This window comes from Prionailurus bengalensis, chromosome F2, assembly GCF_016509475.1.
Source record: "Prionailurus bengalensis isolate Pbe53 chromosome F2, Fcat_Pben_1.1_paternal_pri, whole genome shotgun sequence".
Classification (NCBI taxonomy): domain Eukaryota; kingdom Metazoa; phylum Chordata; class Mammalia; order Carnivora; family Felidae; genus Prionailurus; species Prionailurus bengalensis.
The window spans coordinates 57,666,014-57,682,882 of NC_057353.1; the positions used below are offsets into that span (position 1 = coordinate 57,666,014).

Genomic DNA, 16,869 nt, shown 5'->3' on the forward strand with positions numbered 1-16,869 from the left:
CATTAATAATCTCATTCAGTAATGCTCAATTTTTTAACCTTAAAAAGGGGAATTACCTCATGTTTCCCTCTATCATTAATTATGTTACAGTCACACGTTTGAACCAAAGCCAAGGGTCATATAAAGGAAGAAAGCAAATGAGTAAATAAGACTTTGGGCGAGGGGGAGTTTGTCAAGAATAGGAAGAGGAAAAAAAAAATGGATTCACTGCTGAGTAAAATATCCATATTAGTAAAGACTTCTAAATTATATACTGAAAGATAGGCTTTTAAAAGAAGGAATTCTTAAGTGTTTACCTACTTTGTTGCTAGACCATGAGGATTGCTGGAAAATTACATGAGGAGAGAAGCTACAAATTTCCCCTCCAAAATAAAATGGGTACCTAAGAGAACAGGCATTTGGATGGAGGCTACACTACAATTAAACCAGCAGAGGGCAGCACGGATGCCCATATCCTCAAAGTGACCATGACGGCAAAATGCTCTGCTCATTACTCAGCCACCCAAACTGCAAAATATCGTCAGCAGACTGCATTAAATATAGCTGTGTCACTAGTGTCCAGTGTGACAGAATTTATGGGAATCTGTCACAAATAACCTCAGCTAAATACAATGATTTAATTACGGGGTTATATGTGATACTGAGGAATACTGGTAAGATATAAAGATACTATAAAATATTATGGAATCTTAAAGCGTATTCATTTTCTTCCTGCCAAAGCAAATGTAAAATTATTATAATATAAAAGATTTACATACATACATTATCCTTTATGTATATCTGTATATACACCTTTGTACACATATCTATATATGTCCACACGCACACACCCCATCATTTGAAAAGATGTTTCATTGCTTCTGGGTCTTCTGGCTAAAAGATCATGCAGTTAAACTTTGTGGTATACGAACTTCCAATTTTCAAATTGGTGAGTTGATAAGTACTACTCTTCTGAGCTATAGTAGAGAGACAGGTTTATTTAGGGGCAAGAGTGAGGACTCAACCTCAGAGACATGACAGAAAGTAAAATCATTTCACTATGAAATGGGCATGAGAGCTTAACACTCGAGGACATATGTCAGGCACACCATATCAAATGCACCAACAATCTATCTCACATCAATTATTAAAGGTTGTTTTCATGAGAGGATTGAATTATTATTTACTTTACTATGTTTTCATTTCTTTTTCAGTCCTGAACTTTTACCAGTCCCAAACTTCTGGCATGATAATTGTGTCAGTTCATAAAAAACAGTTAACACATACAGTCTAAACTGTCCCCTGGCTAACTTGTTTCCCTATGATCCTACCCAGTTCCCACCTCATGGCTGGTGTAAGAATAAATAGAAATCTTAAAAATAATAATAATTTAAAATGTCCATGATGCAGGGCACGTGGGTGTCTCAGTTGCTTAAGCATCTGACTTTTGATTTTGGCTCAGGTCGTGATCTCACAAGTTGTGAGATCCAGCCCTGCTTCGGGCTCTGCGCTGATGGTGCGGAACCTGCTTAGGATTCTCTCCCTCCTCTCTATCTCTGCCCCTACCCCACTTGTGTGCTTGCCTTCTCTCTCTCTCTCTCTCTCTCTCTCTCTCTCTCTTCCAAAATAATAAATGAATAAATTCCATTATGCTAAAGGAGAAAACCCCCTTCTCTTTAGCATTTCCTTTAGAAAATTTGAAATCATAAATATCTGTTTTTTTCAAATGTATATAAATATTTTAAGTCAATTAAGCCTCTTGCCAATGCTGGATCTTGTGAATGTCTGTCTTGGAGGCCTGGGTGCTATCTCTTTGAAAGGCAAACATCAAGGAGGATGTTGCCTTGTTTCCCCGCTTTTGTGGGAATTTAAGTCTAGCCACATAATTCCATGATGTAACTCCCTGTCCATCATAAAGATTGGAAAAGTTTTATCTTTAATTTTTTTTGGATAAGACAATGAACATGCATCTAAGTGACTGTATCTGCCTGACTATATAAAAGGGCGAGATTTATTTCTCTGCAATCTCCTTAGTGGCTTGCCCATGATACACACACATCACAGTCTGGTGTAATGCTTATTTAATATTAAAACTGTTTTGTTCATTCTTACATTCTGTGGACAGCATTGACTAGGCTGACGGGAGATTTTCTCTTTAATTATATTTCCCCAACAATTTGGTGATGAGGATGGGATACAAGGGCAGTTTTTGAATTAAATGGACCAGCTAAAAGTCTTGTGGTCACAAACAGTCTGGTAAAATGCTTTGGATTATAAAGTCTCTCTTCTAGCATTCTGCTTTTTTGAAATACTATCTGAATGAACTACTCTCTCAAATTTAAGGTTTTATTATTAGGAAACAAGGGTAAATTGGGCTCTACAATCCCATCAATATCATGATTAGCTCTGATGGTGAAAAATATGGGATGCTTGCAGTTCATTCTTTTAAACAGGTACTGTCTCTCTGTCACATTTGGAATAATGGAAGGATCTCGTCTTTCAGGATTTTTGAGGGTTTTAGGAGGGCATCATCCCAAGGAAACTGAATACTTGTATTTATTGTATAGATATCATTCTAAGAGGAAAGTTAAAAATGATTTGGACAGTCAGAGTAAAGATTGAAAAGAATGGAAGAAAAAAACCCTGACAATTCAAGTGACTTTCTCTTTCACAGAGCCTCTGCCTTCTTTCCTCTGTTGTCTCTGCTCCCTCTGTTTACCCCCGTCTCTTTCTCCTTTAAATTTACAGCCCCACACTTGGGGATGTGGACTAGCTACCATGTGGAATTCTGCAATCAGCCGATTTTGCTCATTTGACAGACCAAGCATGTTGGGGACCAGACGAAGACCCACCAACCACATTAAAGAGTAGCCAGGTATCCACTATCTTCCATAACTGTGGAAGAACGAAGCGTTCAGGAGACCCACTGAAAGACACTGACACAGCCTTTCTTCTAAAGGTGAGCTGGGAGAAACCACAGTGTTATAAACAGAAGACAGGTGAATCCCCTATTATTCTCCATATAGCATTTGTTGAGACTTTTATAGAATTTACTAGCATGATTCTAGGGGCAGGTGAAAATTGTCCTCTGGCTCTACCCACCTTTATCTTAGCTCTTGTCCTGACTATCCAAGCTCAAATTAAGGAAAAAGGGGGGTGGGTAGAATGGAAAGGACAACTATTACTCAAATCTTACCAGTAGTTACTCAGTTTGGGGACAATCAGAACAAATATGAAAAAGAAAATGAAAAGTTAAAACCTGCTAGTTAACTGTTCAGTTAAGACTGTTTACGTCACTGGTGAAATGCACGTTACAGTAAATTGCCCTCTGGCTAACATATCCTTGTTTTTTTCTGGTAGATACTACTGTTACTTATTCTGAAATTTCCCCAAAAAGTGCTCAGATTTTAATTGTGATAGATCAATACAGGTCATTGGTAATTTGAATCAGCTTTATGCGTCTTTTCTTACGTTGGTTCCCACATGAAGAGATCCCATGACTGAGGAAAACGTTTTCTTACTTTCTTCTGATTCCCTGCAAACCTTTTGGGGAGAGATTTCTCATGCAAATTAAGACTACCATATTGTATACTCCATCTGGAGTGTCTGTGAAAAGTCCTTGAAAAAAAGCATCTGGTTTGGTTACTATGTGCCTTCCACAAGAAAAGGGATATAACAGAGGACTGCAGTCCCACGGCACATGGAAAAAGTACCCTGAACAGAAACATATCGATATATTACTTTAGGTCCAAGGAATAATAACACTGATTTAATGCGAGATACAGAACCAATGGAAATCACGCATCAAAAGCAAAAGTCATGTGCCAAACAATACTCTCTGTTGAGGGCTCAACTAGAAGGAAAAAATCAATTATAAAAAATTAGAAAAACAAAGGATAATTATAAAAGAAAGGGTACTCACCCTATAATATTAATACTGCCAACTCCCCGTAAAGAAGTTAAATTTGATAAAGATGGTTACCTTGTTTATAAGATCTTAAGGAAATAAATACATTCATTGTTCCATGAATGCCTGTAGTTCCTAACACCAGAACTATTATAATTTTGGTGCCATCCTCTGCAAAGCTTTTCTCCAATGTATCTATTTTCTGCCTTTTTTTTTCTGCCAGTTCCCATCATGGACAAGTCTAAATTCTAGTTTGCTTTTACGTAGGAAGAAGTTCAATATTTATGGAAACGATTTTTCAGGGGTTTCAGTACCCTCTTACTATTTCTCTAGTCATATACAGGAAAACTTAATGAAAGCTGTCCCACCAGAAGGATCTGTAGGTTTCAATATGTAGATGGTTTTCCGGTAGAATCAGATACTAAAGCGTCAAGTAGAAACGATGCTTTGCCTTCGTTACAATTTCCTTCTTTCACAAGGGCACACGGCCTCACCAGATAAAGTGCATTGCTGCCAAACCGAGGTAAAATATTCAGGGTATCTGTTGATGCTAACGGCCTCCAAAGGATACACTATAGTAGTCATCGCATTTTGCAAATGAAATACCTTACGACATGAAAACAATCTAGACAATTTTGGGGATTAGGACGATATTGTAGACAATGGATTCGAACCTCTGCAGAGCGTGCAAAACCTCTGGTAGAGCAAATGCATGGTAACTGCTCAGTACTGTCTCAGTGTTGGGATTCTGAATTTTGAAATACAGTTGTGTTGTGAAAATCAAGGTGCTAATTTTGGAATCTTCACTCAAAAGTGAGGATGAGACCACCTATCAATAATGTTATTTCTCGGGTCTTCTGGGGACCACGGCACTGTGGGTACTGGGATGCTTTGGTAGCAGCAGACACATTTTAAAAAAGGCTCAGGTCCTTACCTTGAGTCACCTGGCTGACTTCTTTCCAAGTCCTGTGTGTTGTGACAGCTATCTCTCAAGGGTGTAAGATTCCAAACCTGTGGGTATGCCATCAGGCTACTTATAAACAGGCATTATTCTTCAATCCTAATACTCTGTTAATAAATGTAATCTCTTAGATCCTGTGAGTTTTTTTTTTTTTTTTACCAGATCCTAATCAAATAGATGATCACAGCTGTTCCATGGTAATAGAAGAAGACGCTTGGCCCTGACTTGATTTGTCTGATATTCTTGTTCATCAATGACAATTTAATAATTTTTGCCAGTATGTCATATGCTCTGGATACTTGAGGTTTTGTATGGTCTACTGATTTCTTACGAAATTTTGGAAGCTTCTATTTTGCCCTGAACTTAGATGACACAAGCTGCCTCGTCAATAGCAATAAAAAGAAATTGCACCCCTATATAGTAAGTGTTTGTTACCTGTCATGCAGCAGAACAAATTTGGAAAAACAGAAGATTTTCTACTTTGAGGGGAAATAAAGTATCTCATGGAAGATTGATAGCTGACTTGTTAAAGGTTGTACAACTGCCTGCTCAGATCAGTGTTCTCATGTAGAGCTCACACAGGCAGAATGAAAACTTCAGAAGGCAATGATTTTGCTGACAGAGCTTCAAAAGCCACTGTTAAATGTGGCAGACTTCAAACTTAGAAGCCTCATATCCAATACAATAAGAGTTTTTGTTAATTCCCAAAAAATATGCTTCACACACACACACACACACACACACACACACACACACAAATGTACAAATGGATTAGAAAAGGAGCTGAAAGGGGCGTCTAGGGCTCAATTGGTTAAGCATCTGACTTCAGCTCAGGTCATGATCTCACTGTTCATGAGTTCGAGATCTGCATCAGGCTCTGTGCTGACAACTCAGAGCCTGGAGTCTGCTTTGGACTCTGTCTCTCCCTCTCTCTCTGCCCCTCCCCCACTCATGCTCGTGTTCTCTCTCTCTCTCTCTCTCTCTCTCTCTCTCTCTCTCTTTCTCTCTAAAATAAACAAACATTAAAAAAATTAAGGAAAGGAGCTAAAAGAAATGTGACTGAACTATGGGAATTATCTAACAAAAATATTCCTATGGCATAGTCCATATTTCTTGGGTAGTAATGTTATCTCATCAACATAATCATCTAAGTAAAAGAGAGATTTTAAAGGCACTAGACTCTTACCACATATAACTAAAAGATGAAGTTGTTCAAAACATTCTAAAGACATGAAAAATTTGTCAGCAGAATGCTTTACAGGCCACTATGTACAGGCAGTTTTCCCCAACCAACTTTTCTAGAATTTTGATGGCACTTGGATGTCATATAATTAATTCTTGTGGTGTTTAAGAGATTTTGTGTAGTTATGTATTGTGATATCTGGATGGTCTGAAGAAGTGTTTCCCTGTTCAAATGCCGATCCTCAGGCAGTGGTAAATTCTGTCTTAATACACACATTTTCCACTTGGAGGAAACCACAGCCTAATGAATCAGAGAGAGGAAGTTACCTGATTTCTACTTGCCATCCAGTAATTATGCCCGTATTTACAGATTCCTATAAGATAAATCAAACTCATTTCCTAAAATTCAGCAGGATACTTGCTTCATATGGCCTAGAACTTTACTGCTAGCCTTATGAAAAATCAGAGCAACCCCTGCAAGCAAGCAAAATATTTTTCCCTTTGAACTTATATTTGGCAGACTTATGAACTGGGGTCAGAGATCGTGTCCTGTACCCAATTTAACTGAATCCTCTCATAAACATGTTCAATACTTCAAAGGGCTTTTTTTCTTCCCTAGAAGTCCTGAGACATAAGGTTATAAGGACCTTGAAGGACCCACCAGAAGAATTCTGCCCCCACTATTGACCGGGCGATTCTATCCACCTAAAATTGTCCTAGAGGAAAGATCGGTCCTGTGATGGAGGGAGTCTTTCAAGTGAAGTTGATCATTCATATGATCATATCAAAGTGAAAGAAAAACCTAGGGAGACCCAGGCTTGCCAAGTAAAGCCAGCAGCACATAAAGTGTCAGGCAGTTGTTCTCAAAAAGGACCTAAAACACATTTTCTAGAGCAACTGATGATGGCACTGAACTCAACTGAAAGAAGGTATTCTCGCAAACTTAGAATGTTCATGGACAGCCTTGCTACCCTATTCACAGCAATGTTGTTTCAACTGCTTTAAAAATCACGCTTTATTAGGGGCAAAAACATGTTATTTGTTAAAGCATTTTTTTCCTTTTTGTACTCCCAGGAATATGTCCCATAATCACAACTTCCAAACATCTGAAAATTGTATTCCTAATGTTCCCCTGAGCTTAACTAAACTTTCAACAGTCTTCTTCCAGACTAGAGAGACCTAGCCTACCTTTTTAAAGAGCATTTACTTTAGAAAACTTGGAATTGTAAATCCTTTCTCTGCACTTTGAGAAGTAAATTTTCTACACCCCAAGAATGTGTTTTTTCAAGGAACTGGGAGCCATCCCTCTGAAGCATAATCATCAAAGGAATTAGCACTCTGATCTCTCAGTTTCTGTGGGTGGGTAAGAGCTCAACATCAGCATCAATTAGCAAACACAGATGACCTATTCATACTGACTAATCTCCCATCTACAGTTCTTCAGTAACTTTCCTCTAGTTTTCTCAGCTCATAAAAACCACTCTATTTTTGATTTCACCAGTTGAGTTTGATTCCTCTTCCCTATTGTAATAGTATTGACTCCTATTTCAATAGTATTGGTCCCTATTGCAGTAGGAGCCAATAGTCTTGAGGAAAGTCTTCCCTTTTTAACTGGTCTGACATAATTTTTCTCTTATACCAGTAGACACGTGATCTGGACTTATAAATCCAGGAATCCAATTACTGGCAGAACAAAAGTGAGACTATCTTCTTACTAGTTTTTAAGAATGCCGAAGTAAAGTAACTAATACATATCCAGATACTCACTTGTGGGGAATAAGTTTAGCAATTCCCTGAGTTTGCACCAATGGGTAAACAAGGTTTAGGATGAAAGCACCCAAGATTAGGTAAACAGGGTGAAAGCACCCCCAACATAGTACAAAAGCAGAAAGCTACTTTCACAGGAGGGAAGTACCAGAATAGGTACACAGGTAAACAGGGCTATAGATGGCAGCAGAGTGAAATTGCCCTGAGCAGAGTTAATTAGCAAAAGAAAGGTGCCTTGTTGAGCCTGAGGTAGCATGCTCTGTCTTCCCCTAGGCAAACTAGATAGACAGATGGCTTGCCTCCTGCCTGCCATAAACAACCATCTGACCAGCACCCAGGCACCTGGATTTTGTTTTGTATTGACCCAAACCCCTAACACTGCATATCTTCGAAACCCCCTTTCTCTCACACACACAAGTTAATGTTCACAGTTTCATTGTCTCTTTGTTCACACCCATCACGTTTGTAAGCCTTCTGATCCTAATAAAAATGGAGCAAGGACCCTTACTCTGGGCTCTTGTCTCCTCCGGGACATCAGGCTCTCTCACACATTTAATTCTGCATCCGCTCTCTTGCTGGACAAGAGAGAACTCCAGATTCAAAGTTGGCAACACTCACTCCCTAAATTTGACACAAAACCAGTTTTGTTAACTGGTTTGATTGGAAAGAGCTTGCAGAATGACAAGCATCTAACTAGATGACAGACTGAAATCTGCCATTTACAAATGAAGACTGCAGAAGCTAGGTCTAATGCCACTTAGATTAACTTTGAAATATAAGTTCTCTCCAGTCCAAGTATGGATAAGCAAAAGCGATTGTCTATTATCAATGGAGATTTACTGTTATAATAATATAACTATTGATTTTGACCCATGCAAAACATGGCCGACAGACTGGCTTTGTCCTCAAGACTTATGATAATTAGAACCATGTATTATTAAACACTAGAAGTATAATATGTACCCTTCAAAGGGGCCTCATACTAATATTAGATAATGGTTCTGGGTATCTTTGTGTTTCCATCTTGGAAAAATTATTTGGAAGGATGGAATTAGTACTGCAGGGCCTGGATTATCTTGTAAATGTAATTCTTCCTATGTGATTGATGGAAACTTAGGAGAAATTTACTGGGCTCTCAAGAAAAAACTCAGAAAATTAGGTTCAGGCTCCAGGGTGAGGCTACTCTTAGTAAGATTTCATAAGCTACTATAAAATAATATAATAAACAGTTAGTCATTTGAATATATAACCAATATAGACATCACAGCAATTTGTGAAACTAGTGTTTGGTGAAAGAGAACTTTTTATTATTTATTTATTTTAATGTTTATTTTTGAGAGAGACAGAGACAGAGACAGAGACAGAGACAGAGTGCGAACAGGGGAGGGGCAGAGAGAGGGAGACACAGAATCCAAAGCAGGCTCCAGGCTCTGAGCTGTCAGCACAGAGACGGATCCAGGGCTCAAACCCACAAACTGTGAGATCATGACCTGAGCCAAAGTTGGATGCTCAACCGACTGAGCCACTCAGGTGCCCCTAGAGAATTTTTGATCATTGCTAATTAAGAATCTGCTTTACCCATTCACCATTTCTACAACTTATTTAAAGGTTATTCCTCTAAGGCTAATATTGTACTGTAATTTTAAATTCATCCTATTGTATTCCTAGTAATTGCTTTGCTTTGTATTTTACTGTGGGCTTGCTGTATATTTAGAGGACTGCAAACTGCCCAGAGGAAAAGTAGAAACAGCAATAGAGATAATTATAAAATTGTAGTTTTATTGTAAAGTAGTCACAAAAAGAAAAATTATAAGCACAAATACAAATAAAACATTTTTGAATTGTCTGTGGTTCCAAAAGGGAAAGAAAACTTTCCTCCTTTTCCATTTCTTTTTATCATTTCCTTTAGAAAACTTAAAATTATAAATGCTTGCTTTCTCTCTTTCTTTTAGATGTGAATGTTTTAAAAGCTAAACATACCGCTTCTGGTTTTGTCCAAAACGTCTTGCATGGAGGCCTTGGAGTCATTTCTTTGCAATGTGAACATGAAAAAAGATGGCATCCTTTTACACTCCTTCCATGAGCGAGAGTTAAAGCCATGGTACTTGGCTCCAGGATGTCACTTACAGCTTATCATGAGGATAAAACGTTTATTTTGTTTTACTTTTGATAAGGATAATTAACATGTATGTAATGGATTGCACCTGCTTACACAAATGAGTGAGATTGTTTCTCTCTTTTTTCAATCTCTTTAGCAGATTGCCTACAATGTGGGTCACAGTCTGGTTTAATCCTTATTCAATATTAAAACTAATTCAGTCTTTTTTACATATAGTGAAAAGGATTCTTTGTTGGTAGGTGATTTTATTTTTAATTCTATTTTTTTTTTTATTTTTTTTTCAACGTTTATTTATTTTGGGGACAGAGAGAGACAGAGCATGAACAGGGGAGGGGCAGAGAGAGAGAGGGAGACACAGAATCGGAAACAGGCTCCAGGCTCTGAGCCGTCAGCCCAGAGCCCGACGCGGGGCTCGAACTCACGGACCGCGAGATCGTGACCTGGCTGAAGTCGGACGCTTAACCGACTGCGCCACCCAGGCGCCCCAATTCTATTTTTTAACACTGGGTATCTCCCTTGAAACTATGCGCTTTGCATGCTGCCTCAATGGCAGGTTCCTCCCAACATCCCTGCAAGCAGTGTAGTTTAGACTCAAACTGTAGGATTCATCCACTTTGGACGACTTTCTGTTCAACTCCCATCACTGACAATCAAGGGTGCTTTTTTTGCCATGCAGGAAGGAGTCTTAGATCATTCTCAAATGAGTATTCAAATGGTTTTAGTATATTTTTAATACATTTGTATTGGGGCTCCTGGGTGGCTTGGTCAGTTAAGCATCCACCTCTTGATTTTGGCTCAGGTCATGATCTCACATTGTGTGAGTTCGAGCCCCTCAGTGGGCTCCTGGCTGACACTGCGAAAGGGTGGAGCCTGCTTAGGACTCTGTCTGGCGCGCTCTCTCTCTCTCTCTCTCTCTCTCTCTCTCTCTCTCTGTTTCTGTCTCTCCCCTATGCCTGCTCTCTCTCCCCCCAAAAAATAAATAAATAAACTTAAAAAAATACATCTTTATGAACCTGTTATCTATAAACTTAAAAAAAGAAACTTCTTTAATACATGTTGATTAACAGGCTGAATAACCCCAGTGTTCATAATACATTCTAATCTTCCTGGTTTGCCCCTTCATGCTAGGATAAAAGAGCAAAAGCTCTAAATAAAGTGCACTCAGAAATCTTTCTCAAGTACTCAAATACAATATGGAAAACAAAATTCTATTAGGCTCAATGCCTGATTTTCTTTATAATCACTCTAGGAATATGGGTGTATCCATTAGAGATAACAGCTTTAGTCCTATATTCCAACATATTTTTGTATCATGAAACATTTGTCTTTTATGGAAACATTTAATATTAAATCTTCTAATATAGCACTATCAAGAATGATTTACATGTTCATTTTGTGAACCTGAAATTCACTAAGCATGATGATGGCTGCAAAACATTAGATTAAAATAAAACAACAACAACTTTGAAACCTTGAAATATCACCACTGGGTGACATCAGAAAGTGGGGTTGCCTCACATCTATCAGGATGGTTATTATCAAAAAGACGAGAAGTGACACATGTTGATGAGGATGTGGAGAAACAGAAACCCTTGTATGTCACTGGTGGGAAGGTAAACTGGTACAGTCGCTATGAAACAGTATGAAGATTCTTCAAGGAATTAAAAATAGAACTACCATACTATCCAGCAATCCCACTACTGGGTATATATTCAAAGGAAATGAACTCAGTATTTCAAAGAGATCTCTGGACTCCCATGTTCACTGCAGCCTTATTTGTAACAGTCAAGATGTGGAAACAACCTAAGCGTCTGCTAGCAGATGAATGGATCAAGAAAATGTTAAATTATACTATACAGTGGAATATTATATGATATCATACAGTGGAAAATTATTCAATCTTCAAAAAGAAGGAAATCCTGTCATTTGCACCAACATGAATGAAACTGGAGGGGGTTATGCTTAGTGAAAAAAGCCAGACAGAGAAAGACAAATACTGCATAATGTCACTCGCATGTGAAATCTTATTTGAAAAAAGGCAAATCAACAGAATACAAAACAAAAAAACAGAGTACAAAAATGGTTGCCAGGTGTTGGGAGTTGGGGAAATAAACAGAGGTTGGTAAAAGGGTATGAATTTTCAGCTCCAAGTTAAATAATCGTGACTATGGTTAATAACACTGTATTGCTGTCTCATATAATTGAAATCTGCTAAGAGCATAGAACTTAAATGTTCTTACACACACACACACACACACACACACAAAAGAAAAGAAAAGAAAAGAAAAGAAAAGAAAAGAAAAAGAAAAGAAACATAAATAAATAAATAAATAAATAAATAAATAAATAAATAAAAGAAAAAAGGAAAAAAAATATGTGAGGTGGTGATGAAGGATTGACTAACTCAATGAGGAAAAACCCTTTCACAATGTATACATTTATCAAATCATCATGGCATATACTTTAAATACTTAACGCTTTATTTGTCAGTTATATCTCAATAAAACTGGGAAAAATAAAAAAGTAAAAAAAGGTAAATCAACATACTGGAAAGATAACAAAAATAATATAGTGCTTTAAAAATAATAATGCAAAAGTACTAACAATGACAGGACTACATAAATGGTAGCTCACTTAGGCAACTTGATAGTCAGTAATTGTGGCATTTATTTCATTTATGATTAGTGTTCAGAAATGCTAATTATTGGCTAATTCAAAAGCATAAGGTGTATGAACAGGTCTGTCGCAGTTCTTATTACATATACAAAAAGATTTCTGTATCGACATTTGTTTTAGGAAAGAGAATGGAAGATCAAGGCCTCCGCACGTACATCTTAGGACTGAACTTTGTACACCACACTTAATTTATATATTGAGCAGTCTAGCAAGGTGTAGTGTTTATAATAGTTACTGTTTGTGGGAGGAAATATAGCTTATTTAGATATCCTTCCTATATTTTGTTGCAATATTTTTTTCATAACCACTTTTGAAATGTCTACCATAGTAAAAATATTCCTGATTAGGAGAAAAACAATAACTAAAAAACTTTTTTATTTATTTTAGATAATTCAATCTATTCAGAAATAAATACACAGAGAACAAACCAAAGCAAACAGTAGTAAACTGACTTGTCCTTTAGTAAAATCATCAGGGTTTTCATAATAGAAAGCTGTAGCAGGGTGCCTGGGTGGCTCAGTCGGTTGAGCGTCCGACTTTGGCTCAGGTCATGAACTCATGGTCCGTGAGTTCCAGCCCCATATCAGGCTCTGTGCTGACAGCTTGGAGCCTGTCACCTGCTTCAGATTCTGTGTCTCCCTCACTCTCTGTCCCTCCCCCGCTCATGCTCTGTCTCTGCTCTGTCTCTCAAAAATCAATAAACATCAAAAAAATTTAAAAAAAAGAAAGCTGTAGCTATGCTCACAGTGAAGAAATAATGAAGAACTATAAAAAGTAAGGTATCTCTATATTTAATAAGTTGTTGCTAGAAGTCAAAATGTCACAGAGGCTATTTTCATACTTTGGCCTAAGGTAATTCTCAAGTCCAAGGGCACGTATTTACTGTGGCCCAACACTAAGTCATCTTAATGAGTATACACCAAGTCTTGTCCACAGGATGAAAAAATTGCTGCCGTCAGTTTGACTGCTTTTCCTGGATGTGGTATCAGTGAGTGTTGCTGAAATCCCCAGTGCTAGAGACTGAATGTGCCCCATCCTGTCCCATCTCATATGTTGAAAACTAATCCCCAAGTATAAGGGTATTTGTAGGTAGAGACTTTGAAAGGAAATTATCTCATGAGGGATGAGCCCTCATCCGTGAATTTCTGCCCCTATAAAAGAGGCCCTAGAGAAATCCCTACCTCCTTCTGCCATGTGCAGACACAGTGAAATGATGGCCATCTGTGAATCAGAAAGTGAATCCTCACCAGACACTGAATCTCCTGGCAATGTTGGACTTCCAACTTTCAGAACCGTGAGAAATAAATCTCTGTTGTCGATAAAGCATCCAGTCCGTGGTATATTTGTGACAGCATCCTGAGTGAAATAAGGCATCCAGATAGCCTGCACAGCGTTCTACAGATCTGCAAAGATATCCTTTCTGCTCACGTGTCTCAGTACGTATCTTGGTACAGAGGACTTTTGCCTCTCCCATTATATTTCATGCAATACCCAGCAGTGTTAACACGAGGCTGTGTGAGGTATTTTGGGAAACCTTAGATGAGTAAAAGATAGTTGCTACTCTCAAGGAACTTAAAGTGATGGTGAGCACGTGTATGAGTAAGTGTGTGCGTGTGTGTGTGGTGGGGGGTGGAGGAGGGTAAGGAGAGGTGCAAAGCAGAGTAAAGAGTAATAAGAAGAGATTTTTTTTCTTTTTGTTGAATAACTCTACCGTAAGGGGTGAAGAATTTTTCGACTGGTCAATTTTCTAAGCTCTTTTTATTTATACTGTGGTCATCAATCTCTTAAAAATATTACCTTGGTGCTATATTTAGGATATTCCCTTCTTTCATCAGCCCATGGTGTTTATTGGTATTCAGATTTTTTTTTTCATTATTAACAGAGGGAAGTACAAAAGCAAATTTGGGAAGGGACAATTCCCTGGATGTAGAAGAGTTTGCTCAAGGCAAATATCATGTGTAGTCTCATACTAAGAGTGGAGCCTACATTTTAACAGAGTGAATGGCTGAGTAGTTAAAAAAAAAAAAAAACCTTGGGCAAAGTAGCTTGTCAAAACATATGAACCAATGAACTGAGAGGAATAACAATAACCCATAAGCATAGCAAAACAGAGCTATCTTTTGCAGAGAGCTAATATAAATATCACTTACTAAAATATTAAGTTAATAAAATACTCATTTTAAAATTAGGTCAACACAAAAGTGTGCGTGCGTGTATGTACTCAAAAAAAGTTCCTAGGGAAGACTATTGCTAATCTACACCAACGTATATCTAAGAAGCAAATTTTACCTTGTACATTGATTTTTTTAGGAGAACCCAGAATTTCAAAGTAAGGGAATTAAGCACATTTAGATACTAAAACAGCAGTTTTCACCTTAAGATGTTGGTTCAAATACAATGTCATCCATTCACGATCAGTGCATTCTCATACAAGTTCAAGGGCTATCTCAGGGATAGAAGACATTTTTTTTTCTCATCTTTCACTTTGCAAGTCTTTACAGTGTCACCATGAATCCAATAATGAAATAGCAAAGCATGCGAGAGAAAAGGCCAGAAAGAGAATCATATGCTTGATCAAATGCCTAACCATCTTCGTTTGGTGCTACACAGATGAAAAGGGTGGACAAATAATCAGCATCCCTTCCTTCTTTGTGCAGATGAAATGAGGGCTGGAGGTGAGTTCAATGCCAGTAACTGCCTTGTCATCACTGTTAGTTCTCTTACATCTATCATCCATTTTCACTATCAAGTGAATTTACACTAAATGTGAAAAAGCATATGGAAAACAATCTGAAGAAAGTTAAACTCATTTTAACAGCCTTTAAAAGATAATACCATGATTGTTCAAATCCATTACCTGAATTTTTATCAGCCGGCTAAATTCATATTCTGATCTCTTTTGACTCTTGTCACTATACCACTATGAAGTTGCCAGGAATAAAAAATGCTATTTCAAAATGGGGGATAAAGAATGCTCTCCAAGTAATTCCTTTGGAGAGGAAATTAATAAGAGATAGACAACTCTACAAATGGACAATAGACTATGGGGCAGCAAATGACAGAAGCAACAAATCTCTGAATTGTGAATTTAAGTTTGTGACTTAAATTGGCATTATTTCAGGAATTTGCATCTGATAAAACTATATGGAGAATTCAGTGTCACATATGAAGTCCAACTACAATGCATTCTCCATTACTTAATAATTTTGTTGCTGATAACTTCATCATGGGTATTTCTTTGGAGTCAGTCTCAAGGTAAAGAGATATAGCACACTGACATTATTTTTAAGTTACTGTACTGCAAAAACTGTATGCTTTGTACTTTGGAGAAAGAAATTACAAGAATTATTTTTTAAAAATTTCTTAATTAGTTCCCTTTTTTAGAGGATAATTTTAACTATTGAACATATGTTGTGACTGTTGAATACACACACACACACATATACATACACACATTTGTGTGTATGTGGAATAGAATATGACAATTGACTTAACTTTTTAGAACTTACGTATTAAGAAAAGGAGAAACAAAAACACCACATATTTCCAATGCTTAATTTAATCCTATGACCTAAACAGAATAGGTTGGAATGTTCCATATCTGGTTAAACATTTACCAAAGTGATGCGGCCTGTGTTTATTAAATTAACCAGAACTTATAAAATGAATATAAGCTGAATTCATCTTTTTATAAAATACTTTCAAATATTATGATATTGCATAGTTTTCTGTTAGATGCAAGCATTTTCCATGTTTTTTTACTATGTTTTTTGACTTTTAGCTACTGAATCTTTTAAAATAAATTTATTTAAGTAAGTAATTTTGGTGCCAAAAATTACTTACTGGCATATGGATCAAACTTAAAAATCAAAAAGGAGTTAAGAGATGAATAAACAGATTGCTAAATAAGATGTCTAGATGAAGACTAGTTTTCACTCTTAGAAGAGCAATATTTAAAATAAATTCTTGGTGCACTTGGGTTGATTAAGCATCAGATTCTTGATTTTGGCTCAAATCATAATCTCACAGTTCATGAGTTCAAGCTCTATATCAAGCCCCACATTGTCGGGCCCCACGTTAGATTGGGCCCCACATGGGGTTCCTTTCTGTAGCCTGCTTGGGATTTGCTCTCTGTCCCTTCCCCACCTTCTCTTTCTCTCTCTCTCAAAAATAAATAACATTTAAAAAATAAAACAAACCAGTTTCTTTAAATAAATTCTTAACAATTTACCATGCCACATATGTAATGCTACTTTTAAATGTGAACAAGACAGCCTC

At 37.3% G+C, this 16,869-nt stretch overlaps 1 protein-coding gene across 1 annotated transcript in view; it reads right to left on the reverse strand.

Moving 5' to 3' along the window:
• Positions 1-16,869, reverse strand: part of CSMD3 (CUB and Sushi multiple domains 3) — a 1,274,540-nt gene that overhangs the window by 576,464 nt on the left and 681,207 nt on the right. The window lies entirely within an intron of this gene.